This window comes from Contarinia nasturtii, unplaced genomic scaffold (assembly GCF_009176525.2).
Source record: "Contarinia nasturtii isolate CC-2019 unplaced genomic scaffold, AAFC_CNas_1.1 Cnas_scaffold_350, whole genome shotgun sequence".
In the NCBI taxonomy this organism is placed as follows: Eukaryota; Metazoa; Arthropoda; class Insecta; order Diptera; family Cecidomyiidae; genus Contarinia; species Contarinia nasturtii.
Genome location: NW_022197705.1, coordinates 3,853,725 through 3,876,217, shown reverse-complemented (window position 1 = coordinate 3,876,217; position 22,493 = coordinate 3,853,725). Strand labels below are relative to the sequence as shown.

Sequence of the window (22,493 nt, the reverse complement as noted above, 5' to 3'; positions counted from 1 at the left end):
GTATCTTTTAAAAGTCATACTTTTTGAAATTCTCAACACCCACAAAACAGCTTAAAAAATGGGCTTGTGATAAAATAATCTCTCGAATGTGAACGAGAAAAAAAAGAGCACGCTCATCCCTCAATGCCCTTTCGGTCAAACTTGATAAATGACACGTTCGGCTTGCCCACCGGAAATACTTCCAATCGATCCATGCAGTATGAAAATTTGTTGCCGTTTAAAAAACTCAACATTAAAATCAATATGTTGAGAAACAGAAAATTATAAACACAGTATGTTTGGTTAATTTGTATGAAAATGGTTCTCAATCGTCGATCAATTTTTAATGCGCCAACAGAAATGACGGAGTCATTAGTCATCGTTTTGCAAGGTGCTGTTGCGATATATACGCATCGGATAGCATGATTGAACGCGTTTACAATTTGGGATCTGGGCAAACTATTGTTATACAAATATACAAATGATTTTAAAACATGTTCAATTTGGTTGGGTGTCGAGTGTTTGTGTGTGTGTGTTGATTCGTTTATTACTGTCCATCGCCGGAGCCATTAATAAATAATGTAGACTTGTTGGATGTTCACCTCTCCGCGTTGCTTCGTTTTCATTCAACCGCCTCGGTTTCCATGTGCTATCGGACATAAAGTCATTTTTCGTTTATCTATTTTCACCTTTTCGCTTTGCAAATAAAAGCTAGGGTTTTTTGCATTCAACCGAACAAAAATTCTATTCTACATAGCATAGAACACACGGTTGCTTCCGTCTCGCAGCAGCAAAGCAATTTGTTTATAGCAAGATATGAAGAAGAAAAAAAAACGCAGACACACACATACACAGCGAGAGATAGAGCGAGAGACAGTGACAGAGCATTGAGCATATACATTTTGAAATCGTGCTCATATTTGTATGTCATCATATTATGAATGATTTTTTAAGCTTGGTTGCCTATCTGAAACGTGTTTTCCGACATCGTCATAATTTGAAAAACGTACACAATTTTTATGTTTGGTTTTTTTTTTCGTCGTTGGAACGTCGTCAGCATCGTATAACGCGGACATAAAAATGGAAACCAAAGTGTTTTTATTTGCGAAAAGAAATGTTGTTTTCATCTCCCGGCCATCGTTGTCGTCCTCGTTGGCGTTGTCATCTCAATTTAATGCACATTTCTCCACTCGAAGGATTCGAAGTCCATGAATAATGAATTTCCATATATACGGGCGCGCAAAAATATTTAAGCGTATACCACCTCTTGTAAAAAATGCAACAACAATAAATGGCGAAAGAGAAGTGCGAGAAAACCAAAGACCACGACACATACACAATTTTATGCATCCTTCTCGGCGCACACACACACACAAACAAAAAACAAATTGCTATCTCGTGTCCATTCGCCTTCACTAATGATATCGTATACATCGATTGAATACGCTATTCCATTCCCGGTGAAATTTATTAATGCACGTATAGGTAAAATGGTTTACGATGTGATCATCAATTGTCCTTTGTATATGTGGTGATACGATATGGTTGGAAGCAAACGTGTATTCGATACATACGAATAGAATGAGACAGGAAAAGAGAGCCACATCGACATCTGTTCAATGGCATCGGTTGATGAATTAGCAGGGGAGCTTGAAGCAGCAAACCCAATGAAAATTCTAAGATAAGCACGGAACAAGACATCAGAGAATATATCGAATTTAGCCCAATACACTCACACATATATACACAAGATTTTGTGCAAACAACACCGTATAATTCGGTTTGGCGCGGAAGAATTTGACGGACAGTGCTTACAAATCACAATGGCTATATGTTTGATTGGCAGAGATAGAGAAAGGTTGTTTATATGGAATTTTCCATGAATTTTCATTGGTATTCTGTGCTTTTTTTATCGCCATTCTGTTATGCAAGTCAATTGTTTACATTCGTTTCCCTTGTATTTGTTTTAAATCACGGTCGTCAATGATTATTTTCTTAGTTTTTTTTTTCGTTTAACATACAATGTTGAAATAGCTGTTGAAAGCCATGCATTTGTGTGATGTTGATGAGATTACGCAAATACATTTATCAAGAGAAAGAGAAAAAGGGAGATTTATTTGAAACTCGTACATGCAATCGGTGTACAATTCAATTACCCTGAACTGATAAAATCGTACACATCGACGAAACAAAAGCAAACAAAACCAAATTAAAAATATTGTGTTTTTCGGACATTTCAACCATTTCGATATAATTAAACAAAATCTAAAAAAAAAACCAGAGAGAAGAAAAGAGAGAGAAAAGGGGGAAAATTGTTTAAATTCAATTTTTATAAACCTTTGATTCATGAATAAAATGTTGATATAATCAATTTCAATCGTGCATATCGAATTCCATCTCGTCAGCATGCTTGAATGCCATTCGATTGTTGCTTGTTAAAAGTTTGGATTCAATGCAATTTTTTTTGTTTTATTTAATTTTTTTGCTTTTGTTCCGTTTTTCAATCTCAACAAAATTCGCTGTTGCTGTTGTTGTTTTTTTTTTTGTAATGCCATGTTCTTTGTTTGCCAATAGTGAAAAGTGACGGCGTTCCTGTATAGAAAATCCACCCTTGACGGAATCAAGTTGTTAAGTTTCAATGCTTTGAGCCACGTTAAACTATAAATTAATATAAATGTGCACTGGTTCGAGGTGGAAATAACTAGTATTCGTTCGTATGTTCATTGCGCGTTCGAAATGAAAATCGCGTCTATTCTCGTTTTCATTCTCTCTCTCTCATGCCATCCATATTTGTGTCCTTCTATATGGCTCCCCATGCAATCATCAACAGTGTGTACATCGACAGCCACCTTTACATGTATGTGAAATACTTTATTAAATATGCATATCAAGCGAAGCATAAAGGAAAACACACTTTGACGTTATTGTAACAACTGTGACGCTACAATGCTGTTGCTATGTACAAGTAGAGCAACTGCATCACGTACACATGAAGCGCGAGCGCTTGTCGCGTTTTAAACGTGCGATTTAAGGACATCGAAGTAGCGGAAGAAAAGTGACAATGAGCAAAACAACATACCAACAGCAACAGCAGCAGCAATAAAAAGAAGAAGAAGAAGAAGAAAATACAAAAAAAGGACAAACTTCGACGAGCAAGTTATGCTGTCGGTACCAAAAACCTCGCGCGCATTCATATCGAGACATTCAACGGTAGAGAAAATGTATAATTCGCTTTTTATCGCTCATTCAATCCGCACCGAAAGGATTTCAAGCTTCAAAACACACACACTCACACACGCTCACATATGGAAATGTTTTGTGCACAAATCACATCCATTTCGACTATAAATAATAGACATTTTGTTTCGCTTTTCGATCGAAGCGGAGACTTTTCCAATCCGTGGCAGCTGCTGATGCTGCTTTTCTTCTTTCATTGCATATTTTATTGTCAACGCTGTCGACTCTTGCACTTCTGCCCCCACGAGCGCTGTATCTCTCTCTCTAACTACCCCCCTTTACTCTCGCCAGACCATCAAGTTCAGAGATGGACGAATTGTGCTGACACACCTGAATGTTTTCCCATTACATTGCTTATATTTTATTTACAAATTTTACGATATAAACATTTGCATGAAAAGAAAAATATATAAAGTCATCCCATGGGTAATATTTCTCGCCGTGTTTTCTTTCACGGTCAAATTAAATTATATATCTACATAATGTTATTTGCATTTGTCGCATAAAACTACAAATCATTTTAAAGTGCTTTGTTCCGCCCCATCTCTGTCACGAAATTGTATCAAATTCCATCTATGTTGAGAAGGTTGCGACGATTGCAGACATGAAAAACGAACTGTAAGAGCAGAATGGATGCAATAAAAATCGATTGATGCGCGACGCGAAAAATATTAAAATGCATTATGCATACACTGCTTTCAACATTAGACTGTGCCTTTTTTCACTCTGCGTGGATGAGTGTGCTGTGTGTGTGTGCTCATGCTCAAATTGATTGATCAATGTAAATCATATCGAACTCATTCACGGATTTTGCATAACTTCTATTAATATTCATGAATACAAATTTGAGGGAAAAAAATATATACGTATTTATATATCGAGAGGTGGAATGAAAGCAACAAAAAAAGCTTTTTGAATTTTAAAAGCTGCATTCCGAATGGATGAATTTATAATTTATTTCATTTAAAAAAAAGAAATAATAATGAAAAAACTGATTTTTCATTTGCATCATTCTATCTTTTATACGATTCATGTGCATATTTCTATAGGTCGCTAAGCTAACCCAGGCAGCTCTATCTTTCTGAATATGTCTCTTAGTCGAGATTTTTTTTTTTTAAGAAAAAATATTGAATTAAAATGCCGTCAATAAAATCAATCTAAAAAGTTTTCCCGAAGAGACAATCCACAATAAAGTAGCGAGCGGAAAAAATGTGTGGAAAATAGTGGAAAAGCTTAACTAAACTTTATGGAATCACTTGATATTGGAATGCATTCTTTGGAACAAAAAAATAAATAAATATTAAATGCAGAAATTTATTGAATTGAATCGGCAAAAAAAATATAAGCGAAAAAGTCCTTGCATTCAGGATGCGTTATTATTGATATGTTTCGAAGTCAGCAAGGTTCAGACACATTGCAATTGCCAAATGCTGTTCTGATGCAACAGCACATATACAGACAAAGGGCTTAATCAAAACGCTGAATCAAACTAATTTAACTCTTTTGTTCGACTCTAATCGTATCGAATGAATATTCGCATCGCCATCACAAAAAACTTGAATGAAAACGAAAAAAAAACAAAATGGAACGACATATTTTTTGAAGCATTTTTCAACGCTTAGAAGTATATAAATAAAAATATTCTATTGGCCTTTCGCCAGTACATCATTCTGAATATATGCAAATGACAGTTTGATCAGTGTGATTGGTATTCGATGTTGTCATTGCTGTTGTTGCTGTAATGTGCAATGCGTCGATGTTAAATTGAATAAATTAAACAAGTACGTAGAACATGGCATGCATCAATAAAAATTCCATGCTGTTTTCGTCCAGTTCCATTCATTAATTCTATTTTTGGTATTTCCTTATTTTATCGATTTTAATGCATACATTTTCATTTTACCACTTTCACAACGCTCGCTCACGATTGATGCAGTGATCAAAGTGATGTTGATGATGCTGTTGTTGGCCGACTTGATTTCATTTTGTGATGAGATTTTTTGTTTAGCATTCGACATTGGTTGAATTTGAAAAGGGATTCTAAAGGTTTACACCATACAACACAACGAACACAGGTTCGACATGAGATCCAAAACAGATGAAAAAAAACAACAGCAACACACTCAACGTCACATCGACCGTTCGTCAGTGTGATTTTTTTGTGTGTGTGTTAAGTTTAGGGAGTTCATGGCGTTTGGATAAAAAATTTATTTACGATAATTGAAATAAATTTGCTGGAATTTTATTTGGCACGTAGCAAATGGCAATGTTTTGAGAGTTTCGTGTTGGCATATAAAACACGGTCCAAGCGACGATCAGTTTAAATGGATAAAAAAGAGAAAACGGAGGAACAACATGAAAGGATGAATGAAGGCGAACGAAGAAATTGTTCATTGGTCGATTCAATAAATCTATTCACACAGTTAATATACATGGTTTCCCCTATAGGTATAGTTGTGTACACCTTAAAACAAATGCGATACAGTTTAACCTTTCGTTTTGGTTTTCCGTGGCCCGTGTTTTGTCTTGCCGTTTTTTTTCACGTGTTGCGTACGTGTACATATATGTGGCATACGGTTTTTAATGTAATTTGATGTATTTTGGGGTGCTTTTTCGTCGCTCTTTCCTTCTTTCCCTTCTCTCTTGCTATCTCACTCTCTTACTATCTCTCTCGCTCTCAACGGATCCCTTTAAGTTTGTTGGTTGTGTGTGAGGTAAGCTTACGGTAATCTCGTGACCGGAATCAAATTGGTTGTTCTGCATTTCCACCAACATATGAATCAGCTCTGTACCGAATTGAGCTTAGAATTAGAGAGAGTGAGAGACAAACACATAAAAATAGCGTTCGGCGAAAGAAAATCTCTATCAACATCAGTAGCAGTTGTAGAAACAACAACAACAGCACACATCAGCATTAAATTCGAATACAATTTTGTCCTTCGTTCTTTATTTTATTTCCATCAAATTTTGGTCCATTTGCTATCTATCAGCCCACATGCAAATCACAACGTGTATAAAATATTTTGTGAATTACTTGAAAATGGATAGTATATGCAAATTTTTTGTTCGGCATATTAAAAACGTTCGGAAGGATTTTGGCCATTCATTTCGTCGGCCCAAATGTATTCTGCTGAACATTTGTCGTGTTCGTTTATTTATCTTTTTCAACAACAATCTTTGTATGTCGTTCGAATGTTGCTTTTTATTATCGAATGAAAAAGCTTTTTATCAGAGTAACATAAGGTACTCTTCCAATTTGTATCACCCGTATTTGGTTTAAAGCACCTCTCTAATGGATGTTTATTTAAACTTTGACAGAATATTCCCAGTAAAAATCACACGGATTTTGAATGTTCCTTTTTTTAAAAAAAATGCTGTCGCCCAAACCACATTTTTCAATTCAATTACGAGTCGCCCATTGAACGTGTCCATATTCATCTTGATTCAATGTTATTGTTTCACCATTTTTTTCCCAATGTGTTCGTCGTGTTGCTTTGACACATTTTCCTCTGTGGCTTTCAAAAATAAGTAAACGCAATTGTGATTGTTTCTTCTCTTCATTCATTCAATAGCTCTGAGCTAAGTAAAACAAAACAGTAAAATGCCCCTGAACGCACATCAAATTTACACTCTATATATGTTCACATCAAATATATTTCGTTTTTTTTTTTCGATGCGTATATATATACATAGAGACGAACCGATCGACTGTGAACGAATGAAAGATGTACTCAGTCAGTTTTGGCTGGCTTAGTCGAGTGAGTCTGGTGGTTCAGTTGTTTAACGTTTGAAACCAACTCTTACTGAGTATTTTATGGAGAAATGAACTCAAATATTCGACGAAAGAGAGAGAGAAAAAAACAACAACATACGCTATTTTGCCTTTCAACGCAAAATTTTCAGGGATTTAAGTTTTATTTATTTGTTTTATGTTTGTTTTCGTTTGGGAAAATGGCTTGAATGTACTATTATGCTTGAGTTGCGTATGTGTAGACGATAGATGTGTTTGTGTGTGTGGGAGGTTTGACTGTTCGGGCAGCAGGCAATGACGGGATTGAATAAGTGATCTAAAATACTAACAGTTTCTCTGGAGCACATAAAACCAAATACATCCACAAAATCATGATGATGGTGTGGTGGCATAACATCAAACCCAAGTGAAAAGCAAAATATAAAGCTTTTACCGCACTTTCAAATACAATTACCTCCGTCATCACACTGCATACGCGCGCACACACATACGGTGAGATAAACAGAGATGAACGATGTATTTGATGAGTTTTCTTTTTTTTACAACCATTCATACATCAAACGGGAAAATACGCACATGTGTATTCATGAACAGACGAAAATACAAATAAATCTCATCCATTTCACCGTTTCAATAAAGTAAATTTCATTCTTTTCTTTCGCACTTTTATTCATTCGGTGGCAGTGAATTTTTCCGAACTCTTGAAATGCAATACAGGCATACAGATGGTAGACAAATTTCCAATCGACATCATTACGCGTTCGCAAAAATCTTACGATTTTACAACCACATCGCTATCGAATTCGATTCTTTTTTTTTTCGATGGCAATTTATTTATTCAACGATATTGGCGCGCAATGTTCTATGGTTATTGCATTCGATATTTGCAAGCAGCACAATTTTTGCGTTGTAAAAATGAAAAGCAATAAACATCATGAAATACAACAACGTATACGTATCAAATCATTCTCAAAGTCTCTTAGATCTTATAATTTTGCGAGCGAAAACGTGAATATGTTCCAGTATATGCGCTTACGAAATTCGTTTTTCTTCTTGTTTGTTTCCAATAATACGAATCGAACTAGGAAAATATTTATATTTATTGGTCGAGAAAAAAAATCGATTTCTATGCCGATATGCTTTTTTTCCTCTCCATGAATTGGCACATCGAACGAACGCATACTAAAGTTTGAAAATATAAAAAAAAAAATTGGGAAAACATACACACAGAGAGGAAATGATGGGCATATAAATTTGGAATCGTTAGCCCTTTATATTCTTTGGGGATTAAATTCCTTGCCAATGCATTGAATTCGGCGCAAAAAAAAAACCCTTACCAAGATAAATGTGTTTACGAAAAACAAAAACTGCTGCAAAATTCATTGTTGATTGTGAACTGTGTGAACAAAGTTCCGCAATGAATGTGATCATTAAAGTTCGTCGCTGGTTTTTCGACCATCATTAAAATTACTGATGAACATTTCAACTGTCACATAGTTTTTGGCACATTTCGAATGGATCCTTTCACGGGCGTTTCACATCGCTTTTGGGCCATCCATTGAAAAATCACATGTGTTTTGTTTCCACACCGAATTTCTGGGGCGCGTCAAAACATAATACAATTAAATTAGTGTGAGCAAGTAATTTATATCAAATTTGACATATTATGCGTGCACATTATGTACCGTGCTACTGATTCCACTCTACTAAATTTCATATTTATTAATTTTGATATGTGAGTGAGTGTGTGTGTGTGCAAAGCGCCGAATGATAAATTTATGAGCTGTACAAACATATTTTACATGTAGCCCCCGTAAATTTGGTTTATTAAACAACAACTAAATGAGTTCACAGATGAACTGAGTTGCAGGCTAATGTTCATGTTAATATGCTTGAAATGACAAAATATATAGCGAACACGCAGTGATGACCTTCCACCAAAAATATTTATCGATTGGTTTATTGTTGCATGTAATGTTCGCGTTTGGCGCATTCTATTCACTCATGTTACTTTTCAAATGCAGTGAACTGAAAAAATATTGGAATTTCGGTTTTGATAAAACCAATGTGCTGGGAGGGAGTTTGATCAAATTCAACTTAAATCAAAGCTCACGAACGATGCCAGCAAAAACAAGGCGACCAAGATGATAAGATATTGATGAAAATCATCTGTCGCTTCACTTAGTGCTTGATATCAATATTATTCATTGACACATAAACATTTCGATATGTGTGCAATGAATGGAAGTCCTTTCGGTTCGGTCATCTGCGTTCGAAAAACTAAATCAAGCTTTGGCATTGTTGTTGTTATTATTCATGGACAATGCGCATACTGAGATTATGTGTGCACTGTGCAATGTGCATGTATGCACTCTATTCATATTTGTTTTTATAATAAGTTAACGCTTGTTTGCACGCACACACATACATCCATAAAATAATTGTGTATGGAGAAAAATTATTGTGATCAACTGACGTTTTCGATAACAATATGTGTCGGCAATGTGTGCATCGATAAAAATCAACCACAATATTTCTATTGTTGTGACTTTATTCTCTCTATCTCAACTTCCAATGAAATAAATGGTAACAGTAGCCCCGCTGATAACTATACTTTTTCTGCTGTTCGGGTGTTTTTTTCCGCTACGGTCAGCTTACACAAATACCTCGTTATGTACGGAACGATTGAGATCCAACCAACAACAACAACAATAACAACATAAAATACGACTATTACTCACCAGTGCAAAAAAAATCGTTCTTATTTCTATGCGGTTGATATTTATTTTAAAGTTGCATGCACGTGTGATTATGAATAAATTGTTTTATCAACAGTCAACCAAGCAACGAAGCAGCCAGCCAGTAGTGCCACCATGTCCAATTGAATAACATCGGTGAGAGAAAGACAGTGAGATTTCGCATTTGGTCGCAACAAAACGAACTAGTAGCAAACAAAATAATAACTAGTAGCAACAAATGAAATCATAACGAACAGAAAAAAAAGACTTATACTCAACAATTTAACAACAGAAATTCCCGGTACAAAATATTGCGGTTCAGTATAGAAAAAAAATTAACAACAATGTTACAAATGGAGAAAAAAAAAGTACAAAAACTCTCAAAACACGAATAAGCACCCGATATATGCGATACTCTTTGCACCCATAACAAACGAGTTGCGTTTTTCAACTCACTGAACCATCAACTATTTGCAGTATAATTCTGAGCAAAAACGAAACGAACCAAAGAAGAAAAAAAGCAGCAGCAGCAACGAAGAGAAATGGCGTTGTGTAGATACAATAAAATGCACGCATATCGCAATATCGCACTGTAAATAAAATGGGCAAAACAATTTAAAAGTGTGTTAAGCTAAAAAAGAACCAACAACAATGTGTAAAAATGGTGCTAAGAGAAGAAGAAAGGCAACAGCGAAAAAAAACAACAACAACATCGACGACCATACTGAGCCGTATTACCCATTTGTGCGCATATGACTTTTATGAGTTTAGTAGATCAGTTCACCATTGCTCCAATGTGCATTGCACATTGTATATCAACGAAAAATCTAATTTCTTGTTTTCACGCGCGCCCACGCTAGCCAATTAATAAACGTATTCATTATATTCAGTCGCCATCACACAACTCTAATACACACACGGAAACAAAACGCTGTGCAAAACGAAAATAATAACGAACGAATAATAAATGAATAAAGAATAAAAAAACTGAACTAAATCATAACAAACTTGAACAAACAAATATCCAATAGACATAAAAAGAAAATCAAAGCGCGTTGCATTCGCGTTTGCAACACTATGAAATCAGAAACTCTAATCGTGCACACAACACGGCTCTCTAAATTACATCATTCGATTTGCTCTGGTTCAGTCGAAGATTGAAAAAAAACACACAACAAATTTCCTTTTCTACTTAAGCCAATCGTTTCGTGTTACTTTCTCGTATTTTTCTTTCAGTTGCAGTAAACCAGTAACCGTACATAGAAATCGCGTATGTTTTGTTCATCAATTACGTTACAAAAGAATATATTTTGTTCATGAACCATTCTTATGCTTTCGTTCACGAGAGATTGAAAGAGAGAGTAAGTGAGAAGAAGAAGCAAAAAAAAAATCGTGAGCATCGTTCTAATTTATCGTAAATACGTGCGATAAATTTAATAGACGTATGCCTCGTGCAATCACCGATGGCATATGGTTTAAGTACTTGAAATTTTGGGCGATTTATTTTCAATGCGACGCACTCACCAATAGCATCAATGCGAACATGTTTGCAACTTAACAAGCTATACATCGATGTGCATAGCTAGCAACAGAAATACATTGTTTGCGCGAGAACACAAACACTTTTTGGAAATTTTATTTTTTTAATATAACGCCAATTAATTACTATGGTTGGAGTTTAACGTAATTTATAACAAAACTTATACGACGGCAGCGATGATGATGATAACGATGCTGTGTAATTGAATGAAAATGAGAGGAAAACAGATAGAGAGGAGGAGAGTATATACGTAATAGAGAATGGCGAACGAAATCAAAATGCTTTTCGAATTTATAAATTTTTATTCTAAAAATATCGCTTTGGAAAAACATTTTATCGTCCGACAATAAACACGAACACACACACATAAAGAAAACAAGATCAGTGGTGCTCCAATCAGATTATTATTGCTTGAATTTGTTCATCTAAATTCTGCACGCACAACAAATAATTGCCTCAAAATCGAACAAAACACTCTTTCAAAATAGTTGCTTATAGTATAGTATATAAAGGATTCACGAGTAAAAATGATTATGATTCAACTTTTTTTTTATCGTTATTTTTCTTTTTCTCTCTTTTCATAGGCTTGACGTGTTGCTTTTTTTTCATCAACACAACATCATCAGACACAGTCCATTATATTGGGAAATTTTGAGCACCAAAATGATGTGGCAGCACAATAAGTTGAAGAAGCGTCGTAATATTGTTCCGGCTCGGCAATAACACTTCAAATAAATTATATTATATAAAAAAAAATTCTTCTGTTCGGTGAGTACCTCGCACGCATCTGTTGCTACAAAAATATTTTATCGATGGATTTTTGGTCTCATTTTCGTTATATTGAATTTGCGGTTTGAAATCGCTTTATATGAGATTCACTCAATTCTTTTTAGTAATATCGTATATTTTGCGGTATTTCGATTTTTCAACTCAATTTTATTATTTAGTCTGTCGAAAGACATGGAATATAGTGCGCAATATGCGAGACAACGTCACATATACAATAACAACTGAACCAAAATTACATCCATTTGGGGGGTAAATATTGTGAATTACACTCTCGATTGAAACATAAAATGCATAAAGTAAAATTTCAAGTTCATGTACAATAAACATTGTGCTGTGCCATCGAATTTGGTTTTGTTAATATTGAATTCACCAGAATAGAAAAAAAGAAGCAGCAGCAACAACGGTAATAGTCAATAAAGAAAGTCACAACAGTGCAAAAATGCCAAAATCAACGGATTGAATGACGAAAAATGTGAACAGTCAGGGTGAGAAAGAATGAGAGACACACAGAGAGGAGTGAATAAAAGCCGTTTGGCAAAACATGCACACGGTACGCGGAGTGCACACAATTCAATTGACATGAATCTGACACACGAGAATGAAAACAAAAATGAACCACAAAAAACGTACGAAAACAAATATTAAATCGAAGCAATTGAATGGTAAATAATCAGTTTTCGAAACCCAAAATACGCACATTCAAATCAATTTGGAAAGCTGTTGCGACAGCTTTGTCGTTCTCACTCTCCTTGACAGCTCAATGTTGTGACGATCGAACGTTTATACAAAGAAAGACGAAAAAAAAATGGACCGAAGAACATTCTAGGTGAAATTCCATTGGATGTATTTTTTTCGTTATTACATCTATATGGGTTGTGTTTTTCAATACGAATAACAGTATAAAAAGGATTTTGGAGAAATATGCGTTGCTTTTATTCATGATTACTGTTTGCGAAATGTGCGTGAGCGTATACGAAAATGAAAATCGGTAGGTGAAGTATGCTTTTATTCGAATCAAAATGGTTTAGACATTGAATTTAAATAGCAAGCAAATGATGAAGTCATAACAATAATCATAATAAATATTTGGTTTTAAGAAAACAAGCACTGAACAAAAAAGTGAATTAGAAAGTGAAAAAAAACCACATGGCTTATAACTGTCAAAAAAGAGACTTTCAATCGTTTTTTCAATGGAAAAATCCGATTTTCCGACGAATACTACTTTGCTCGGCAACACAACATTTTTCGCATCATTGAATACAGAGCCGAATCGGAGACAGATAGAGAGAGAGAAAAAAAAGAAAACATTATACATATTGGTCTGATAACCATATGCACAGATAAGGCGATTTTATTATATGCGTTTTGTCGATTTTCACTAACGTTTCTTCCAATATTCTGCTTACGTAAGGTGGTTAAAAGAAAATTGAAAATTCGATAACCATGACAAAGAAGACAACCAATAAGCGCACATACACCTTACTTAATACGTGGAATGGTTGTTGAGAAGGATTTTTCATCGATTGCATACGCCACGGCCACATTGATGCCAACGTTGTGTTACTGGTCTTTTGGGGATTTAAGCTGTCGTTGTTATATTATTGTGTGACGAGAGATTCGCAATGATTGAAGAGAAAGATTTTGGTCCAATAAAAATAAACCGTTGACAGCATTCACGTCACATTGTTGAGCATTTTAATTTAGCGTGATCCTTTTCATCAACAACAACGGAACAACTCACATTCAATGTGTATGCGACATTTTAGACGGAAATTGTTTTGGCCTTCAGTTGATTTTATGCAATGCGCTTCATTTTGATTACTTCACCATTTCATGAGGTCATCCTTCAAAGTTGCTCCTCTATTTACGTACATCCGAATCATCATTGTTAACTTGTCTCGTTTAGATTTTCTAACATCATACACCCGAATTCCATGAGAAAACTAACATTGTTCGAGCGCAAATTTATACCATAAATGATAATACCAAGCTTTCAGAGCACGTATCGATTTTGTGTGCTTATACTTATCAACGTGCGCTCATTCTCTCAAACACTTTCGTTGTTTATATTTATTGTAGACACTCACACAGAATGAACGATAGAGAGAGAGAGAGAGAGATCGGTGCACACCGACAAACTTCAAAATCTCCACAGACAGTTGCCAAGCATAAAGCGTTTCTCTCGTTCACTATAGTCTACCATCTGTAGCGCCTTTATCTTTCTATCGCTGTGAGAATGAAAGCTAGATTCACACAAGATGTGATGGAAGCATTTAGTTTGGATGTGTGCATTTTCTGGTCCCTTCTTATATTCTTCGTGTTATTTTGTTTGCATATGGTTATTTTCATTTTAAAAAGTATTTCATCTTTTACGCTTTTTTATCCCTGCATTTGTTTATTCTTTAACCGTATTCTATTTGGTGACTTTGGTTTGCTTTTATTTTGTATGTGGCGAACGTATTTTATTGACTTTGATTTTTTCTTCGGGATCTTGTTGTTATTATTATTGCTGTATGTTTATCTAATTCGTTTTTGGTGGTTTTATTTATTTACTGGTATGTTTTACTCCCCTCTATCCCACTCTCTCTCTCTCTCTCTCTCTCTCTCTCTCTCTCTCTCCTTCTCTATTTTTTGATCCTATATTTTTGGGGATTATACGTCAACACGCAAATTTTTCATATCACGTTTCCTCCGTATATACACATTGTACCATCCACACCGAAAGAGAATCGTTATCACGTTTGCCTGAAAAGCACTGCATGTTTTCGATTAGACTCGTTTTATCGTCAGAAGCTCCTTTTCGTGTCACAATATCACTGAACAACACGCATCCAATACCAACATTTACCAAAATCGCTTGAACGGTGTGTTTTTGTTCCGTTTCTCACTCATGTTCCCATTTTTTTTTCTGCATTCAACAGCAGATAACTGATTAGAAAAGGCGACTGTTCATTTGTGGATGGAATAGTTCAGTTGTGGCGGGTTTTTTTTGTATTTTCACTCATGCCGTCATCGAAAGTGGTAAGCGTGTTCGTGCACATCAAAATATATGTGCAAGCGAAACGATCACATGAAGCATTGTAATTATGATTGTGTAATTACTTTGTAGCCGCCGCCGTGCACAGCATTTATAAAATCGAGGAGAATTAAAAAAAGACTACCTCGACAGTTGCATTTACCAAAGTGCATGTACAGTGTAGATGAGATAGAAAGAGAAATACAAACAGAGAGCGAAAAGTGGAGAGAGAGAGTGAATGTCTGTTGTTTGTATCACCTACAACGAACGGTTGATGTAGTACATGATCGACGAATGTAGAGAAACAGGCGTGCGCGCAAGCCAACAGCATTGATAAATTATAAAATTACTCATTTCATGAAAAAGAAACATGAACAATATGTATACCTCACAGTTAACTATAAACAAACAAACTCCAGCCGCACTCACATCAAAATTGAAAATAAAAACACACAATTCTGCTGGATGCTATAAAAAGAATTAACATTGTTTAAAAACGTACCGAACGTAGCGTCAGAATGCGAAGCAAATGTACGTGTGTATGTGTGTGTTGCATGATCGTGTTTTTTTTTTCTTCTTCACAGTTTGATTCTATTTTTCGACAGCATAGAAAAACGATACAATTCCGATCCAAAAGCGGAAATTTAATTTTGTTTCACTTTTTCTTTTTTTTTTCACAGTTTTATTTGTAAATTATGTTGAGCGTTCGATCTACCATTTGCCCGTATATTGTTTACTTCGTGTTATGAATTTCGTTGTTGTTGTTGTTATTTTGGTGTGTTTTGTTTTTCACTTGTTTCATTTCAACTTGACGGATTCTTTGGCCCGCTATTTATGCTCTTTCTCTATTGAAAAATCGTTCCGTTGTTATTGCCGTGGCAATTGTTATTGGTTGCATTCAATCGTGAAGCGTCAGTTTGGTTGTGACGATGTTTGGTGTAAGAATGAAGAGAGTGGATAAAACACGGTGAAAGATTTGTTTTTGGACGAGTTTTGTTTTTTGCTATTTCATCATTGTTGATCAACTAAAAACCCTGAAAAAATTGAATTAGAGTTTGAATTGCCGTTTAAAAAGTTTAAATGTTTAAGCACAAAGTTAAATAGTCGTAAAAAAATGTTTTCTTTGAAAAATACTCGGTGAGTGAGATGAACAAAAATGATGTGAATGTGTGTTTTTTTTCGTGATAGCATGATGATGATGATGAAAAATGAGCATTAAAAAATGGTACAAAATCCGTAATTAAAGTGAACAGTTTGAAAGAGAATTTACCTAATGGTTTTAACCGTCTTTTGCTGCCCTGCCTGTAACGACGATACCGACGACAACATTTTTATAAAAGTATAAAAATGGACCTGAACACGGTATTGAATAATCTCTGTTTATTTTTTGTTTCGAAATACCCTCTCTCTTTATGTATTCTTTTGAATACTAACTAAACGAATTACTTCGTATGAAATGAACAAAAAATTCGAAAACAAAGGACTTTTTTCCATATCGAAAAGCCTCGTTTCGGCCGAACCAAAAAAATATGTGTTGTCAAATAACAAACGGTCGCAGAGCGTCAGATTCCATTTTTTTTTGTCGCCCGCCCCATGTCACACGATTTATGTCGCATGTTTTGGCTGCGCATTCTTTTCATTTCATTTTGCGATAGAATGTTAATGGTGTCATCATTTGAACCATTTTCCGGAATTTTTCACGTATGTATTGTGCATAATACATATACACTTATTGTAAAATGCATGACAACTTTGGCCTTCGCCTTATTTTCACTTTATCTGCTCGCTTACAATTCACTTTGTGTTCAGCATTATTAATCTTTCCTACGTTATACCATCATTCTTCTTGTTATTTTGTCGCGTTATATTTTTGTGCACTCTCTTCGCCGCCATCTCTTTGCTCTTGTCTCTTCGTACAATGTAAGAGCGTCGCTTGTTTTTTTTCACACAGCATTTTTATGAAAGTCATCTTAGCGATTTATGCTTTCCGTTTATTTTATTTTTTTTTGCTCTTTCAATTCGCCAAATTCTTTTTTTTTGCTACAATCTAAAAATATCCAAACAATCTTCATCGTTCGTTTCGGTCGTTAGACTGTGTGATGTAAGCTAGATTTGAACTTGCCACACTAGTCAGCCAATGCATAAAATGAATGATTTGAATGTCTAGTGTCGTGTAGTGAAAAATAGCGATAGAAAAAAATGGAAATGAGTACTTTGTAGTCAAAGTGAAAAATCAACAGCGTAATAATGATGATGGCACTGAAACGGAATCGTTCAAATAATGAAAAATTCCAAATTAAATTTCACTTATCGGTGAGCCCGAGCATTGTGCATTTTTGTTCTTTTTGCGTGACGGTAATCAATGTTTGAGTGCACTTAGCCGCTACGAATGAATGTGTAATAACGAGATGAAACCACTGCGGAGAGAAAATGCATTATGGATTTATGAAGTAAATCTGGTTTTGTAACAAATTAAATCTTCGGTTGTGATTTATTCCCAGAGATCCTAAGGATTTTGAACGTAATTTATGTGAATTGACATTGCTTTTGATGATAATCGAGCAAAATGTTTCGACAATATTTTATATTTTATGAAAAGAAATGAACAGCACAAATTCCTTAGTGTATTTGTTTCCACCCTCTTCATCAATTTGTGTACATCCACTAACGTCACAAGTTTGATATTAAGTTAAAAGTTTTAAACGAACAAGCGAAAAATGTTCACATTTTTTTTTCATCATTTGATTGTGACAGACAAGTGCCACACGGCTCAGTACTTGTTTCAAGAAAATGCGACAATAACCAAACGCTTGCAATTGTGTTGAAAGTGAAACAAGAAAAAAATGTACATGCCATTCTTTTCATCGAATTTTCCCATTTTACAGTAGCAGTAGAGCAGCAAAAATGCTCCTTTGACTGACCAGATAATCGTCTAATGCGTTCTTCAACGTTCTTCGGTGCTCATAGAAGCATAGCAAATATTGAACTAGGATCAAGAATAGAATTACACAAGAAAGAATCAAGTCCAATACAAGATATATGCGACGAACGACGCCTTACATAATGAAGGACAGAATAAGAATGCAAAGAAGAAAGAAAGAGGCAATGATTAGATGGACGACCATTTCCAATTCCACTTTTGCAAGAATATTCGCCTTTGCCTCGCTTGAAAAAGTGTGGGAGAATTTCGTTTTGTTTATTCTTTGATCGCGTACTAACGTTCGTTAAAATTTATTAAAAAAAAAACACATTTTGTGACGTTCGTTGTACTTACTCTGGATTACATTCAATGCGTTTTTTTTTTACGTTAGCACAAAAACTTCGTACATTTTCTATGGAAAATTACATTGTAGACATGTATCAACTTAAAACCACGCGCGCTTCATACACACTCAGAGAGAAAGAGAGGGCACATCATCATCATCAGTGCCAGCTATTCGTTCACATTAAATTACATAATTTTAATGCTCTGATGAACATTAAAATTTTTATAAAATGAGTTTAAAGAACAAAATGTTTTCTTTACTCCGATAATTTTATTTTTTCCACTCTAGATTCACTGTTGCCCTCTTCATGTACTTTTTTCTCTCTCTCATGTTTGGTCTCGCATTTCATTCGATCGTTCACACACACAAAAAAAAAAAACATTTAAATGAGAATATAAAGACTTATTGTCGAGGCGCAGACATACATGCAGTACATTGCTGAACAAAAAAAAACGCAAATGGGAAGAAGTGAAAGAAGAAAAACTTCGACAATCGACGATGGTCTATAGGGAAGAAAAGAATGGAAAAATGCTGAAATTATAATAATAAGAGAAGAGAAAAATGCGCTTACTAACGAGAAAACCTAGAGAGTATAAACTATAATATTCACATTTCACAGTGCTAACACACTGTGTGTATGTGTGTGTGCGAGTGCAACATACAATTTGATTGATGTTGAATTTTTACTTTAGTGCGCAACGGAATTGTATTTGTAATTGTGCAGTGCACTGACATTGACTGTGAGTATACATATTCTTGTTGGGTCGTCGTCGTCATCATCGTGCACTTGTTCATACTGTTGTTGTTTTCATCGTTCTTCTTCCCCCCTCTCTATCTATCTCTCACTCGTTCTCATTCTCGTCGCATTCCATTTCATTCGTTTCAGTGTATGTTCCTTTTGTGCACTTTCATAACGAATCTTAACATGTATCAATTTCTATCTCTGTCGATCACCCTCAATTTCAGATCTCTGCATTTCATGCACTCTTATTTTCTTGTAGTCTTCTTTAACGCTCTCATTTTCTTGTATTCTCGTTCTCATTTATTAGATGGACGCTCTGCATTTTCTTTCCACACTGTGTCGCTTCATGTTATTCCTTTAATTTTTAATGGGTGTATGTACGTGAAAAAATTTACTTTAATTTTAAATTTCAAACAGAACACGACGAGAGAAGAAGATCAAGACGACGACGAAGAAAACGAAGTAGAAAAAAAATGTTGTTGATTCAGTTTTTTTCCACTTAGATTTTCATTTCCACATCTATTTTGGGTTGCACACAGCATCTACAATACTCTGTACATTCACGTTCATTTCAGTCTCAATTGCCTTTATTTTTCTTCACAATTTCTTGTTCGCTATGCTTGTGTGTTATACATTTTTTGTGGGCCCCCGTATCTATAATGAACATATTATATTTCATTAATCATGAAATTCCATGGCAAACTTTTTTTGTTCTCTCTCTCTCTCTCTCTCTACACGCACATTTTATGTACTGGTGTGTTAAATTGTATATTTGCTCTTTCTCAGGCCGAATGTGTTTCATTCTTTCTATTCGTTCTAATGGAATCTTTTGATTTCTTCTTCTTTCATCTTCGGTACGTTGCTCGTTACGCGCCCTCCGACACAAAAGAGTGACCGACCGAATTCGATCGAAAGCCAAAGAATGTTACATTGTAACCTTGACTGCACGATAATGATGAATCGACATAATATGATGACGAAGATGATCATTCAAAAAAAAACCTCACAAACATTCAAAATCAAATGTGACTAATTTTGGATATTTTTTTCTCTCTCTCTCTCTTTCTGTACGTTAAGTACACTTTTTTTCGATTTTCAAACATCTATTTCTTGTCCATCGCATTGTGAATCTATTGTTATAAAGCGTACGCATTTCATAGAAGTTCAGCTTCAGTAATTACAATCGAATCCAAATGTGAAAAAAATAAGAATTACCTCACAGTTCACATCTGAGAGTTCGGTAATTCGGTTCATTTACACGAGCCGCTGGACTCAGAATAGTTCAGTTTCTTTTTAAAAAAAACTTGGTTTAAGTGAAGAATTCTGACATCATATATTAATTCTATACGAATTGTGTGTGAATATAATTTTTTTTGTATAATCCTTTCTCCGAAGTGTTTAGTGGTGCAAAAAAAAGGTTAGCGAATGGGTTGAAATAAGCACTTTTATAAAAATGTAAAGTTTTTAAAAGCGAGAAAAATGAATGAATAAATCCCTCATGTGTACATTTTATTCTGAAATAGAAAAAAAAAATTGCGCGAATACACATAAAAGTTCAAGTGAAAAAGAGTTGGTTCAACATAATACGTTTTCAGCGAAATAGTTTTGTTGAGGAGAAGAGTCGCGACGAGAGTTAGAGAGAAATATAAAGGGCAGAAAAAAAGAGTCGCGCTCGTTCACATAAAACTAAAATCTCAATTACAAAAGTTTTCTCGTTATTCATATATGCACTTCATAAAAACATGTTTGGTGTCGTTTCGTTGAGTATTACTAGAACTTTGCCAAATGCTCGATGACTAAAAATGAAACAAGAAAGGAAACAAAGAAAATAGAGGAGAATAAGAAAAAAATACAAAAAAAAACTGGCATGAGTGTAATATAATAAGTAAACGCGACCAAAAAGAGAAGAATATGAAATTGGTTTGTCTTCGGTGTGTGTTATATGCAAGTTCAAGCATGAACCTGACTCAATTTTTCTTTCCACCCGAAAAAATATTCATCTTGATGCTTAAATGGTATTTTTTTTGTCGCTTTACAGTTTGTTGACATTAGAACTACTCGTTAGTCGAGTACTTTTACCCTTCGCCGAAAATTTTTTTTTTGCGCATCGCATACATTCTCATCTATATGCATTTTCAAGCTTGTTCATCGTTGTCATTTATAGTCATGCTTATTTGCCCTATTCATGCGATGGCTGCTTTAATGTACATGTGTGACAAATTTCCATACGCAAATTAGGGCGACGATGGCATCGAAAATGAAAAACCAAAATCGAGCATTGACTTGATCTGAACGCCAACTTTCTTTTTCGTTCATGCCATACAAACACACAACGCCAAAATGAATATAGCTATTTTTGTGCTGTGCTTCGTTGGGTTTTTTTTCCTTTCCAAACACCATGTTCATTCGTTTAATTTTAATTATTGCTCCCTTTGCGGTGCTTAAATATATTTCGTACATTGTGAAGAATAAGTGCTTGGTTATTATTAAGGCGCAATTTTTTAATCGAAATTCTGTCGTTCACAGTGAGTGACATTGAAAAAAAAAAGTTGAACTTTCGGTCTCATTTGTTTCGGTCATCAACATTTTGAGTTCGCCGATGAGCGCACGACAACAACAACAATGACAATAATCGCATGTAATGTGAAAGCAATGTAACACAATAGCGAACAAAACAACAACATTATAGAATTCTTCGTAAGAGTTTTTAATTAGAAAATAACCGCTAGTGTTTCGAAAGCATTGAACACCATACCACGATGCGATGCCTTCGCCGCCACTGTTGCCACTGCTATCGATGCTAATTTATAAATGGCATTCAAATACGATATTGAAGATGGTGCGACAATGAAAGAAAATAATATTGTGGATTCGATGTAAGCACATTTGGCATTCAGCTATGAATATGAAAATAAAAACTCGCATACATGTATGGATAATGTCGAACAAAGTGAAGTATAACAACGAATATCGTTAACATGACATTACACTGAAGCGATACTTAAGGCGCTTATATACAGTTTTCATGCATTCCAGCTGAAAAACATGCATGTTTAAAAACAAACGCATTTTGTTAACCGTTTTCTTGCCTTTCATTAGATATGCCATTGCTGATTCATTGCCTGAAACGTCATTGTGTGCTGTGCAAGTGTACGCTGTTTTCATGTTTTTATTTTCTCTCAAAATCTAAAATACGCAATTTCAAGTGCTGAGGTACTTTGTAACTGAGAGTGATTCTTATATGTTTTTCGTCTCGTCAGTCGTCACATTTATGTCATGCTTATGATAATGACTCTTTTACAACGATAACATTTAGATTTGTGTTCTAGATTATATAGAATTTGTGTATGTGTTTGCGTGTCGTGCATCGCATTTACTAAAACGGACCCCATTAGAAACAGCCTTGTGCTACAAAGGCAACACAATACATTCAAA

At 34.9% G+C, this 22,493-nt stretch overlaps 2 protein-coding genes across 2 annotated transcripts in view; both read left to right on the top strand.

Annotated features, from left to right (window-relative positions):
* Window positions 1-22,493, top strand: part of LOC116337920 (protein disks lost) — a 203,277-nt gene that overhangs the window by 44,553 nt on the left and 136,231 nt on the right. The window lies entirely within an intron of this gene.
* The window catches only part of LOC116337921 (brain tumor protein), a 94,340-nt gene that overhangs the window by 42,309 nt on the left and 29,538 nt on the right, over window positions 1-22,493 (top strand). The window contains exon 3 of the mRNA XM_031762889.1: window positions 11,830-12,013. The gene's annotated coding sequence lies outside the window, so the exon portion shown is untranslated. The remainder of the gene's footprint in view (window positions 1-11,829; window positions 12,014-22,493) is intronic.